Here is a 12230-nt window from a genome sequence, read left to right as displayed (position 1 = left end):
CTCTGAGCACCCTCAGGGCACTGGGGAGGGCATCAGCTGCCGTTCCTGACTCTGCTGCAGAATGTAGATGGGGGCTGGAGGCTGCCTCATGCCACCCCCAACCCAGCCACGAGTTTCTGTTGCAGGGAACAGAGTGATCTAATGGATCCCTCATTAGAAGAGTGCCTGACACGGAGTAGGCCTTAACAGATATTTATGGCTGGGAGATAGGAAGGGGATAGTGAGTTACAGCTATGGAAAGAAACTCAGCTGGGCCAATCACAGTTTGAGGGATTGATGGAAAGACCCTATCCTACCTTAAAATGCCTCTTCACGGCCGGGCGCGATGGCTCAAGCCTGTAATCCCAGCACTTTGGGAGGCCGAGACGGGCGGATCACGAGGTCAGGAGATCAAGACCATCCTGGCTAACACGGTGAAACCCCGTCTCTACTAAAAGATACAAAAAACTAGCTGGGCGAGGTGGCGGGTGCCTGTAGTCCCAGCTACTTGGGAGGCTGAGACAGGAGAATGGCGTAAACCCGGGAGGCGGAGCTTGCAGTGAGCTGAGATCCGGCCACTGCACTCCAGCCCGGGAGACAGAGCGAGACTCCGTCTCAAAAAAAAAAAAAATGCCTCTTCACTAGCTTGACCAGCCGGCGGAACCCCTGCCATTAGATGTGTGTTCTTTTGGAGGCTCTTTGGTTTTCAGGAGTCTTCTCTTGATTTGCTTTGTTTTATTGTTAATTTGTATTTATTTATTTATTTATTTTTAGAGACAGGGTCTCGCTCTGTCATGCACACTGGAGTGCAGTAGCACGATAATAGCTCCCTGCAGCCTCCAACTCCTGGGCTCAAGCAATCCTCTTGCCACAGCTTCCTGAGTAGTTAGGACCACAGGTGTGCACCACCATGACTGACTAATTATTATTTATTTGTAGAGATGGGGTCACACTATGTTGCCCAGGCTGGTCTTGAACTTCTGGCCTTAAGGGATTCTTCTGCTTCTGCCTCCCAAAGTGTTGGGATTACAGGCATGAGTGAGCCACCACGTCCAGCCCAGGAGTCTTCTCTTAAAACGCCACGGCCTCTTGGAGGGGCATCCTGTTTCTGGTGGTGGCAAGAGATCAGCATGGCCTTTTGGAGATGAAATCTAAGAGGTCGGGTCAAGCCGCCCCCAGATTCCTGCTTTCTTTCCGTACCTTCCCAACGTTGCCTCTAGAGGAGTCATTCCCAAACCTTTTCTTTCTGTGGTAACTGCAGCAGAATAGAAGACTCCAGGGACCTCCCCCCGCCTCTCCAAGAAAATTATTGCCAAGCAGTCCTCATAGGCATGTAGAGGATGATGGCGTGGCTTTAAAGAAACACCTAAGAGAATATCTATTTTTTTGGGTGGTTGTTTTAAATCAATTATCTTGCTGTTGTTGTTGTTTTGAGACGGAGTTCTGCTCTTGCTGCCCAGGCTGGAGTGCGGTGGTGCAATCTTGGCTCACCGCAACCTCCGCTCCTGGGTTCAAGCGATTCTCCTGCCTCAGCATCCCGAGTAGCTGGGATTACAGGTGGCTGCCACCACGACCGGCTAATTTTGTAGTTTTAGCAGAGACGAGTTTTCTCTATGTTGGTCAGGCTGGTCTCGAACTCCTGACCTCAGGTGATCCGCCAGCCTCAGCCTCCTAAAGTACTGAGATTACAGGTGTGAGCCACCACACCCAGCAAAAATCAGTAATCTCTGATACATTCTTGATTCGAGTCGGGAACTAAATCATGGATACTGCCACATCCTAAACCCAGTGCTGTGGTGACTGGTCTGTGCACCATGGTGTTTCTGAGACCTCGCAGCCGCCTCCACCTCCCGATTCCCCATGACTCCAGGGTCTGCGCTGCCTGCTAGACAACTGACTTACTGGCGTGGGACTTCTGCGGCCTCACTGGCATTCTTAGAGACAGGGGCATTTCCAACGTCTCTCTTGTACGTTGTCTCTTTATTCCTCCTGAAGAGCAGAAGCCTTGGTTTTCCATTCACCGGTGCTTTCCCTGTTTTCTCATTGCCTGGTACCTGGTGGACACACAAATATTTTTTGAATGAATTAATGAATACTGCACTTGTGATCTAAGAGATGTGTCCCTAGTCTCATCCATTTCCCCAGGACACTTAGAACACTTGCTTGCTTTAAAACCACCCATCTTCATATTGCAGGGATTTCAAACGTCTCAGAAGAGGCAGTGAGGATCTTTTTTTTTTTTTTTTTTTTTTGAGACGGAGCCTCGCTCTGTCGCCCAGGCTGGAGTGCAGTGGCGCGATCTCGGCTCACTGCAAGCTCCGCCTCCTGGGTTCATGCCATTTTCCTGCCTCAGCCTCCGGAGTAGCTGAGACTACAGGCGCCGCCACCTCGCCCGGCTAATTTTTTGTATTTTTATTAGAGACAGGGTTTCACCGTGTTAGCCAGGATGGTCTCGATCTCCTGACCTTGTGATTCGCCCGCCTCGGCCTCCCAAAGTGCTGGGATTACAGAGGATCTTTCTTAAGTCAGGAGCTCCTTGTTAGTGTCCATGGCTCTGGGAGGGGAGTTATGCTGCCTTTCCCAAAGGAGGTGGCGAGGGAAGAGGAGGCCACTGCTCAGAATTTCACAGCTGAGGATACTGAGGCTGTCTTTCCTTGGGTGTCTGGGCAGTTGAGCAGAGGAGGCTGGAGCCAGGCTTTCTGGATTGTGACCCAGATTCTGTCGTTTCTCTCCCCCTCCCATGCCTGCTCCCATCTTCGTCAGCTCAACCCAGGGTCACCTCAGAGCTCCCAACAGAGTCTGTGGGCAGCTTCGGAGGAAAACATGCACCCAAAATGGCCAAATCCGTGAGGACTTGAGAGAGGCACGTGTGTGGCTATTTTGGGTTTGGTGGGCTGAGCTCAGATCTCTCTGGCATTCCTGGCCACTGGCTTCTGAGAATTGACCAGAATGGAAGGATGATAAAAAGCGAGGCTCCAGGAGCAGCCCAGGAATTTGCTCATTCTTAATCTCTGGGAGGAGGTGCTCACCCCGGAACCCACAAGGAGGATGGGGCTGAGGGAAGGGACTATGGCAGGGAGGGGCAGGGGAAGAGAGGGAAAGTTCAAGACGACTTCCTCTTCCTCTTCTCTGACTTCCTGGAGGAGGGGTGGCAAGTACAGTGCTGGCCCAGGGCCAATCTGATAAGGGAGCAGGACTTAGAGCCCAGAGGAATGGCCCCCCGCCCCCGCCCAAATCCATGCCTCTGGGGGAGTTGCCTGGTAACTGGGATGGTGCGTCAGCCTCTCTGCCTCTCTGAATGTCTCTTTCAATTTCTCTGTCCTTCTCCCACATCAGGCTAGGGACAGCTCTGGCCTCACATGCTTGGGGAACCTTCATCTCTTTCTCCCTTCCCCAGAGTCAGGCAGAGAGGCCCCTTTCACTCAGTGCCCATGAGGGAGACATGTGAGCATCTCCTCTGGAAGTTCAGGAGCGCAGTGATGCCGGGATCTGCCTTGGCCTCTGAGGAGCTAGTGTGAACGTGTGGAGACCTGCATGTGTAGATGGGCACCGATGCAGGACGTCGGCCAAAGCGGTGCAGAGTGCCAGAGTGCAGCCGTAAGTGACAGGCAGAGCGGGTCAGCGGGAAGAACTGCCCACTGGGAGTCAGGGCCCCCAGCCGGCCTGGGGCAAGTCATGTCATTTCTTGGTGCCTCAGATTTTTTCCATCTGTCAAGTGAAGGTTTTATGATCCCTGAAATGGCTTAAGAATTACCTGATTCCAGGAGTTGCGGGGAGAAGAACCTTAAAGATGGGTAGAATGTTTTCGTTGCCTCTGCCTTTATTCCAAATGGGGTCCACCCTTGGACCCATCTCAGCTGGGCTGTTCCCATGAAGAGGGGGCAGGCTGAGGGCTCAGGTGTTACACTTGGATCCCAGACCTCGCTTCTGTTCTCTGGACCCTCCTGTTAGGAAAACTGCCAAATTTGCCTTTAGGTTCAGAAAATCAGTTGCACCTGTCTAGAGCAAGGTGTGTCTAGAACAAGGTGGTTCATCCTTGGCGTGCAAGTGAGGGCTGAGTGACTACATGAGACCCACAGAGCCTGCTGGGGACTGACATCTGCTCCCATCCAGCCTCGTTCTCTACTTAGAGTGACTTTGTCCGTATTGCTTCTGTAATGCCAAATGGCTTGTAGCTCTTTCTTCCTTTCCCAATCATGAGGTTTCATTTTTCATTGTTCTCAGGGTGATCTACCTTGCTTGAAATGCTTCCTGGGTATGGCATTGTTTTTTGTTTTTTTTTTCTCTCTCTCTCTCTCTCTCTCTTTTTTTTGTTTTTTGCAGGGGGGGATGGAGTCTCACTCTGTTGCCCAGCCTGGAGTGCAGTGGAGTAATCCCACCTCACTGCAACCTCAGCCTCCTGGGTTCAAGTGATTCTCGTGCCTCAACCTCCTGAGTAGCTGTGTGACTACAGGTGTGCGTCACCACGCCCGGCTAATTTTTGTGTTTTTAGTAAAGATAGGGTTTCACCATGTTGGCCAGGCTAGTCTCGAACTCCTGACCTCAGGTGATCCGCCTGCCTTGGCCCTCCAAAGTGCTGGGATTACAGGTGTGAGCCATGATGCCTGGCCTGTTTTATCTCTTAACTGCATTGTTTTAGCAAATTTGAAAATTTGCTCAACTGTTGTTTAAGTATTTTTCCGTCTCCACTTCTCTCTCCTTTCTTTCTGGTACCCCAGTTATATGAATATTTGACTGTTTGATATTGTCCTATAGGTTGCTGATGTTGTTATTTTTTTCAGTATTTTTTCCTTCTGTGCTTCATTTTGAATAGTTTCTATTGCTATGTCTTCAAGTGCACTGATCTTCTGCAGTGGGTAATCTCATGTTAAATAATTCCCTCTGGTGTATTTTTCATTTCTGACATTGTGTTTTCCATCTCTAGACATTCCATTTGAGTGTTTGTTGTATCTCTGTCTCATCATGTTGATGTTTTCCTCTGCATTCTTGAGCTTTGGAGCATACTCATAATACTTGCTTTTTTCGTCTTTGTCTACTAGTTTCATCATCTCTGTCATTTTTGGGTTTGTTCTATTGACTGATTTTTCTCCTCCATATTTTTCTGCTTCTTTGAATGTCTACTAATTTTTAATTGGATGCCGGATCCTGTAAATGTAATGTTGATGGGTATTAGGTTTTGTTAGGTTTCCTTGAATAGTGTTGGGCTTTATTCTGGCATTTGTTTAAATTACCTGGGCTCAGGTTCATACATTTGAGGTTTGCTGTTAAGCTCTGTTAGGGTAGATCCAGACCAGCTTTTTGTCTAGGGCTCATTTAGCCTCACTACTGAGGCAACACCCTTCTGAGGATTCTACCGAACACCCTGTGCTTTTGAGGTCTGTCCACTCTTGCTGGTGGGGATGTGAACTCTTTCTGGCCCTGTGTGTGCTCCACAGGTGGTTGAGCCTGTTGCTTTCCAATGGTTCTCAGTCTTGTGGATTTCACCCCACTGGGGTGCAGATCAGCCAGAGAGTCCAGGGTACTCTTCTGCAAGTCTCCCCGCGCTCTCTCCGTGCTGTCCTCTCCTCTCTGGTGTTCTGCCCTAAGAATCCTAGTGGCATGAACTCGAATTCCTATCTTCTCAACTTGGTGAGACCTCTGGACTCCGTTTGGATTCCTGCTGTGTGAACTGCTGCCTGGAAGCTGCCTCCAGGAAATAAGCTGGACAATCGAAGGACTTGCCTGTTTTGTTCCATTCTTCTGTCAGGGATTGCAGTCCTGTGTTGCCTGTCGTCCAATGTCTGAAGTAGTTTCGTGTGTTCTGTCCAATTTTTTGGTTGTTTTAGGTGGGAGGGTAAGTCCAGACCCTGTGGCTTCACCAGGGCTCTCCCCAGGAGTCCTGCATTATTTTAAGGCTCACCCCAGGCATCACCTCCTTTCCTGGTGTCATCCTTCTGCACTGGCGTGGGTGCCTCTAGGAGACACTCCTACAAGAACCCATAAGCAGCATGTTCTTTTCCCCTTCCTTAATGTGTCTAGTTTTGTTGTTATCTCTCTAAGTTGGCTGTGTCTTTGAGTACAAAGATGACAGGGCGTTTTTCTCATCACCCCTTGTACCTAGCTCAGTTCTAGGTGGCCAATGTTTGTTGATTGAACAAATAAATGAGAATAAATGGAAGACAATATAAGTGAACCATGCTTCATGGTTACTAAGAAGAACAGTACCATCCTGGATGTGGGGCTCGGCTCCCAGGAGCTCAGATCACATCTTGGGGCATTGGGTTTACTTAATTCTGCTTGGGGCATTGGCAAGTCTGAAGTCATCTGGAGGAGGGTGACTGGGAGAGTGGAAACTACACTCCATAGGAATTGGACGAAGGATTTGGGAATGTTCATTTTGTTGGGAAATTGTCTTTTATAGAGTGCTATTGAAGGCGGGCATAATAACAGTTTTCCAACACGTGTAGGATTGAGGACTAAACCTAGGACCCTTGATGAAGGATTCTAGGCCATTAGATTTGGGTCTAGGTCCAGGAAGAACTTTCTAAAAATTGAACCATCCAGCAGAGAAATGGGTGCCTTGAAGATAGTGAGCTCCTCGTTGTTGCTGGGATTTAAGCCAAACCCATGTCTGTTGCTTAAGGATGCTGTGTTTGGAGTTGTAAAGTTAACCATGATATTGCATGAGATGATCTCTTAGATGCCACTCTGCACAATTTCGAATCTTGCTCTGAGCCCCATGATTCATCCTCTGGCAGCCTCCCATCCCCAGCCTACACACACATCCAGAAAATACACCTGGAATGTACTCCTTACTACTGTTCTATGAAACAAGCCCCCCCTCTTTCCTGCCTGAAGTGGATTTCTTCTCGGGCCTCGCGGACTGGCTGCCGCCACCCCTGGGCGGTGTCTGTGCTCATCTCCATCTTTCTGACTTCGGCCTGACTGGCACCCCATTGATCTGGGCCAGCCCCTTCTGTCAGCACCTTGTCTCACTGTCTCCTGTGTCTGGAGACACAGTGCCTTTGAGACAGAGGATCGCTCCGGTTAGCCCATTGTTCTGCCTGCTCCCTGGTGGCTGGGAGGCTCCCAGCGAAGGCCGGCGGCCTTGCTGCAGCCCTTTCAGTGCTCAGGAATGTGGCTCTGAACGGATGCTGTCACCCTTGGCCTGTTTGTCTGCTCCTTTCTCTGGGTCTCGTGTCTCTTCTCTTAGGATTTTTCTTTTCCTGGGACTGGAAGCTCCCGAGGAGGTGTCACCCCACTGGGTTGAGGATGGTTTGCTGCACATTGTGGAGGCTCAGTTAGTAGTGATGCTGGCAGAATTCTTGAGAGAGTCTTTCGTGCACCTGCTGTTTACCCCTGCTTTTTTTTTTTTTTTTTTTTTTTTTTGAGTTGGGACCTCATTCTGTTGCCCAGGCTGGATGACAGTAGTGTGATCGTGACTCACTGCAACTTCTGACTCCTGGGTTCAAGCGATTCTTCTGCCTCAGCCTCCTAAGTAGCTGGAACTGCAAGCTTATGCCATCATGCCCTGCCAGTATTTTTTTTATTTTCTTGTAGAGGTGGAGTCTTGCTATTTTGCCCAGACTGGTCTCGAACTCCTGGCCTGAAGTGATCCTCTTGCCTTGGCTCCCAAAGTGCTGGGGTTACAGGTATAAGCTGCTTAGCCTGGCCAAGGAGGAATTTTTTTTTTTTTTTGAGACGGAGTCTTGCTCTGTCGCCCAGGCTGGAGTGCAGTGGCCGGATCTCAGTTCACTGCAAGCTCCGCCTCCCGGGTTCACGCCATTCTCCTGCCTCAGCTTCCCAAGTAGCTGGGACTACAGGCGCCCGCCACCACGCCTGGCTCATATTGTTTTTTGTATTTTTAGTAGAGACAGGGTTTCACCATGTTAGCCAGGATGGTCTCGATCTCCTGACCTTGTGATCTGCCCGCCTTGGCCTCCCACAGTGCTGGGATTACAGGCTTGAGCACCGCGCCCGGCCCCAAGGAGGAATATTTTTTGAGAGCTACTGCACAGCATGGTGACTACAGTAACTAATAACACGTTGCATATTCCAAAATTGGATCTGGAACAGAGGTCACTTAACCCATATTTGTGGTCTGAATGAGTGAGCTCCAGAGAAGGACATCCCAGTGTCCAGGTGGCCAGGACAGCGTTCCACCCAACCTGCCCGTTTTTTGAATGAGGAAGATGAGTTCACGAGGTGAAGCCATGTGCTCCAGGCCACTTACTGTTAGGTGGGAGAGCCCGTCTAGAAACCTACATGTTCTGCCTCCTAGTTTCCAGCTGGTTCCATTGGGGGGTGTCAAGACAGTAATAAAAACAATGATATGGCCGGGCGCGGTGACTCACACCTGTAATCCCAGCACTTTGGGAGGCCGAGGCGGGTGGATCACAAGGTCAGGAGGTCGAGACCATCCTGGCTAACACGGTGAAACCCCGTCTCTACTAAAAATAGAAAAAAAATTAGCTGGGCGCGGTGGCGGGTGCCTGTAGTCCCAGCTACTCGGGAGGCTGAGGCAGGAGAATGGCGTGAACCCGGGAGGCGGAGCTTGCAGTGAGCTGAGATCGCACCACTGCACTCCAGCTTGGGGGACAGAGCGAGACTCCGTCGCAAAAAAAAAAAAATGATATAATCACAGTCAGCATTGACCAAGTACACTGTCGTGATGTGCAGAGTTTTGTCCTACTTCTTAAAATGTACTTACTGAAAAGAGATTTCCTGAGCCTGTTCTCCATTCCCCTTGGCTGCCGTCACCAGTTCCTGCCTCAGAATACACTTGCCCTCGATGTGACTATGATGAAAATGTATTTACTATTTTTTGTCGGCCTTATCCATGGTAGCTGTTGTCTGCATGCTGTTTTAGGTCAACTAATATTTTACTGAGGATTTTTATGTTGGTTATCTTTCCATCCTCGCGTGCTTATCTGTATGGGATTTGCTCACTTAGCTTTTGCTGAACGCTGATTGAGTGCTTACGGTGTGCAGGCAGGCTCTAGGAACCAGGGACTCAGGGGTGAATCGGACTGGATGTGCCCACCTGGGGACCTCAAACCTGACAGCTGGCTTCCCAAGGCAGGAGCTGTGTCTCTGTGACTCTCTCTGTGGTTTCCTCTCCGTACTCAGGGCCCCTAAACTGGGACTGCAAGTTGGCCTGGGGGATGCTGCTGGGAGAAATCGTTTTGGGGTCTTTGTTTCTGTAGGGCTGCCCACCATGCCATGCATGAACACGTATTCCTAGACACTGCTCCTGTTTTCTGTTGGCTGTGATCTTGAGAAGCGACTGGGATGAGGCAGCCACCAGCCTCAAAGGACTGGCACCTGGAGAGTGGGAAAGCGGGCTTAGGGCTTGTGTTTCTTTTTTTTTTTTTTTTTTTTTTTGAGACGAAGTCTCGCTCTGTCGCCCAGGCTGGAGTGCAGTGGCCGGATCTCAGCTCACTGCAAGCTCCGCCTCCCGGGTTCACACCATTCTCCTGCCTCAGCCTCCCAAGTAGCTGGGACTACAGGCGCCCACCACCTCGCCCGGCTAGTTTTTTGTATTTTTAGTAGAGACGGGGTTTCACCGTGTTAGCCAGGATGGTCTTGATCTCCTGACCTCGTGATCCGCCCATCTCGGCCTCCCAAAGTGCTGGGATTACAGGCTTGAGCCACCGCGCCCGGCCGGGCTTGTGTTTCTGGTCCCAGCCTCTGCTTGGTTCACGCTAAGTGTCCTAAGCCTCATCCCACAGATATTTGAAGGGCTCCTCTGGCCAAGCACTGCTCCAGGCGCTGGGGCTGCAGGAGTGAGGAAAAATCCCTGCCCTCAAGAGCTCGTATGTTGGTGGAGGAGACAGACAATGAAAATTGGTGTATATCAGGAGGTGGCAAATGCTATGGAGGACAGTAAAGTGGGCGGGACAGGAGGATGAGGCGGGGTCAGGAAGCCATGAAGGCCTTACCGAGGAGGTGGCATTTAAGGAGAGACTGGAAGACGGGGAGGGAGTGAACCTGTGAACATCTTGTGGGGGTGCCTCCCGGGGCAGCAGGAGCAGGAGGTGGGAGCACTTGAGGCCTGTTCAAGGCTGGTTCAGCTGAAGGGGAGTGAGCAAGGGGAAGGTCATGGGATTTGAATTATCTAGGGCCATCTTAGGGGCTTTAGCTCTTATGGCAGGAGAGATGGGAGCCATGGAGGGCTTTGAGCAAAGGAGTGGGAGAGCTGGCGTGTATTTCAAAAGGATTGCTGTGGCTGCTAGGAAGAGAATCAACTAAGAGACAGTAGCAGTATTAATAACTTTTTTTTTTTTAATTGTTGTTGTTGTTTTAAGGTAGGGTCTCACTCTGTCACCCAGGCTGGAGTCCAGTGGCATCATCATGGCTCACTGAAGCCTCAAACTCCTGGGTTCAAAAGATCCTCCCACCTCAGCCTCCCGAATAGCTGGGACCATAGGCATGTACCACCACGCCTGGTTAATTTTTGTATTTTTTGTAGAAATAGGGGTCTTGCTATGTTGCCCAGGTTGGTTTCGAACTCCTGGACTCAAGCATTCCTCCTGCCTCAGCCTCCCAAAATGCTGGGATTACAGGCATGAGCCATCGCGTCTGGCCTCTTAAACTGTTAGCTACCAAGTGCTTATCGTGTGCCTGGCTCGGTGCAGACTCTTTTTGTGGACACCTCATTTAATCTTACCAGCAACTTTGTCTGCAACTTACTTAGCAAGAAGTTCAGAGAAAGTAACCGTTTTGTCCAAGGATACAGAGCTAAAAGGTGGTGCAGCCAGCTGTCAGCTTAGGTCAGTCAGGTTCCAAAGGTTGTGCCCTGGACTCTTGTCCATATTTCCAGAGCAAAAGGACCGGTCATTTAGGACAACAGTGGACAGGCGTGTGGGGGTGATGGGCAGGGGGACCCTGTGCCTGTTGTTTGGCTGCTCTCAGGCATTCAACTGGTCACCCTGGAAGAGGGATGAGGGGCAGGCCCTCTCCTTTAACTCACTTGTGTGGTGGAAGGAAAAGCAAATTGTTTCCAGATGAGGGGAGGCTGCCTGGGGAGTGGAATTTGTGCCCTGTCTGCGCACGGCAGCCTCTCTGGGCCTGCAGGACCCTGTGTCTTTGTGTTCAGACAAGCCCTGCTGTGTAGGGGCCCCAGCTTTCTGCTGCCGACTGGGGCTCAGCGCCCCGAGGCAGGCAGATGGAGGAGTGCTGCAGATGTGCCGTCTTCTCCCAGGGGAGAGAACCTCCTTCTGTTTCCGAGTGAAGTCTGGGCCAAAATGCCCCGTATTTTACCTATCCCTTTCCTTCCAAGTAGTTCAGATCGCTTTCAGAACGTCACTTCCATAATCCTTATATTTATCGCTCCCTGAGGAAGTAAGGAAGATTTTTTTCCTTTTTTTTTTTTTTTTAAAAGCTACAGGCTGGAAAAATTGGGGTCAGAGAGTGAGGCTGGGGTGGAGTAAGGGAGGGAACCCAGGAGCCCAGGCATCTGTGCAGCTTGCCTTGAGAGGGACAGGGAGGGAAGAGGCGAGCTGAGCGGGAAACAGGGGCTTCTGAATTTGGGGTGGTTCCTTTTCTGTTAACCACGTGCTTTGGTGTCTGAATCCCGGTGGGGTGAGGGTCCCTGCCCTACCTAGTAGTTGTCTCAAGGAGTGAACATGCCCCTGGGGGCCTAGGACCTGCTTTGCAATTTAATTTTTGTATTTTTTGTAGAAATGGGGGTCTTGCTATGTTGCCCAGGTTGGTTTCGAACTCCTAGGCTCAAGCATTCCTCCTGCCTCAGCCTCCCAAAGTGCTGGGATTACAGGCACACACACACATGCTCACGGACACGCTCATGTTCTCAGGTGTGCTTGGTCACATCCACACTCATCACCGTCTCCCTTACCCTCCCGTACTCATTCATATGTGCAGTGCACACACTCAGATGCCCGCTCAGCCCTCACCCACTCCATCCTCAACCCATGTGCACCTACACATAGCATGCACACTCGCTCTTGCACACACACACACACACACACGCCTGCCCATGCTGTGGCTCTCACACACACGTTTGTTTGATTGCTTAGTTCACCTGTGCATATACCCACCTATCCCCACAGGGAGGTGTGTGGGGGACACATGTCAGAGACGGGCACCAACAGCTGGCAGCTGACTTGGCATGGGAGTTTCTGACAGTGGTGGGGTCCGCACAATAATGGCTTTTAGCCTACCACACCCTGTTCCTCAGTTTACCCCTCTTGTATAATGAAGAAGAGAGAGCGCTTAGAGAGACTGAGGCCGCAGGAGACACAGGTGGTTCA

At 50.7% G+C, this 12230-nt stretch overlaps 1 protein-coding gene across 3 annotated transcripts in view; it reads left to right on the top strand.

The window, feature by feature from the left end:
* The window catches only part of LOC105484133 (tetraspanin 9), a 210786-nt gene that overhangs the window by 17127 nt on the left and 181429 nt on the right, over positions 1 to 12230 (top strand). The window contains exon 1 of one of the 3 annotated variants that reach the window (XM_071072355.1): positions 3558 to 3576. The exons of the other annotated variants lie outside the window; for them this stretch is intronic. The gene's annotated coding sequence lies outside the window, so the exon portion shown is untranslated. Of the gene's footprint in view, positions 1 to 3557; positions 3577 to 12230 lie in introns of those variants that run through there. 3 annotated transcript variants of the gene reach the window in all.

This window comes from Macaca nemestrina, chromosome 10 (genome assembly GCF_043159975.1).
Source record: "Macaca nemestrina isolate mMacNem1 chromosome 10, mMacNem.hap1, whole genome shotgun sequence".
NCBI classification, from domain to species: Eukaryota; Metazoa; Chordata; class Mammalia; order Primates; family Cercopithecidae; genus Macaca; species Macaca nemestrina.
The sequence above is the reverse complement of the archived record's forward strand: the minus strand, read 5'-3'. Positions and strand labels throughout refer to the sequence as shown.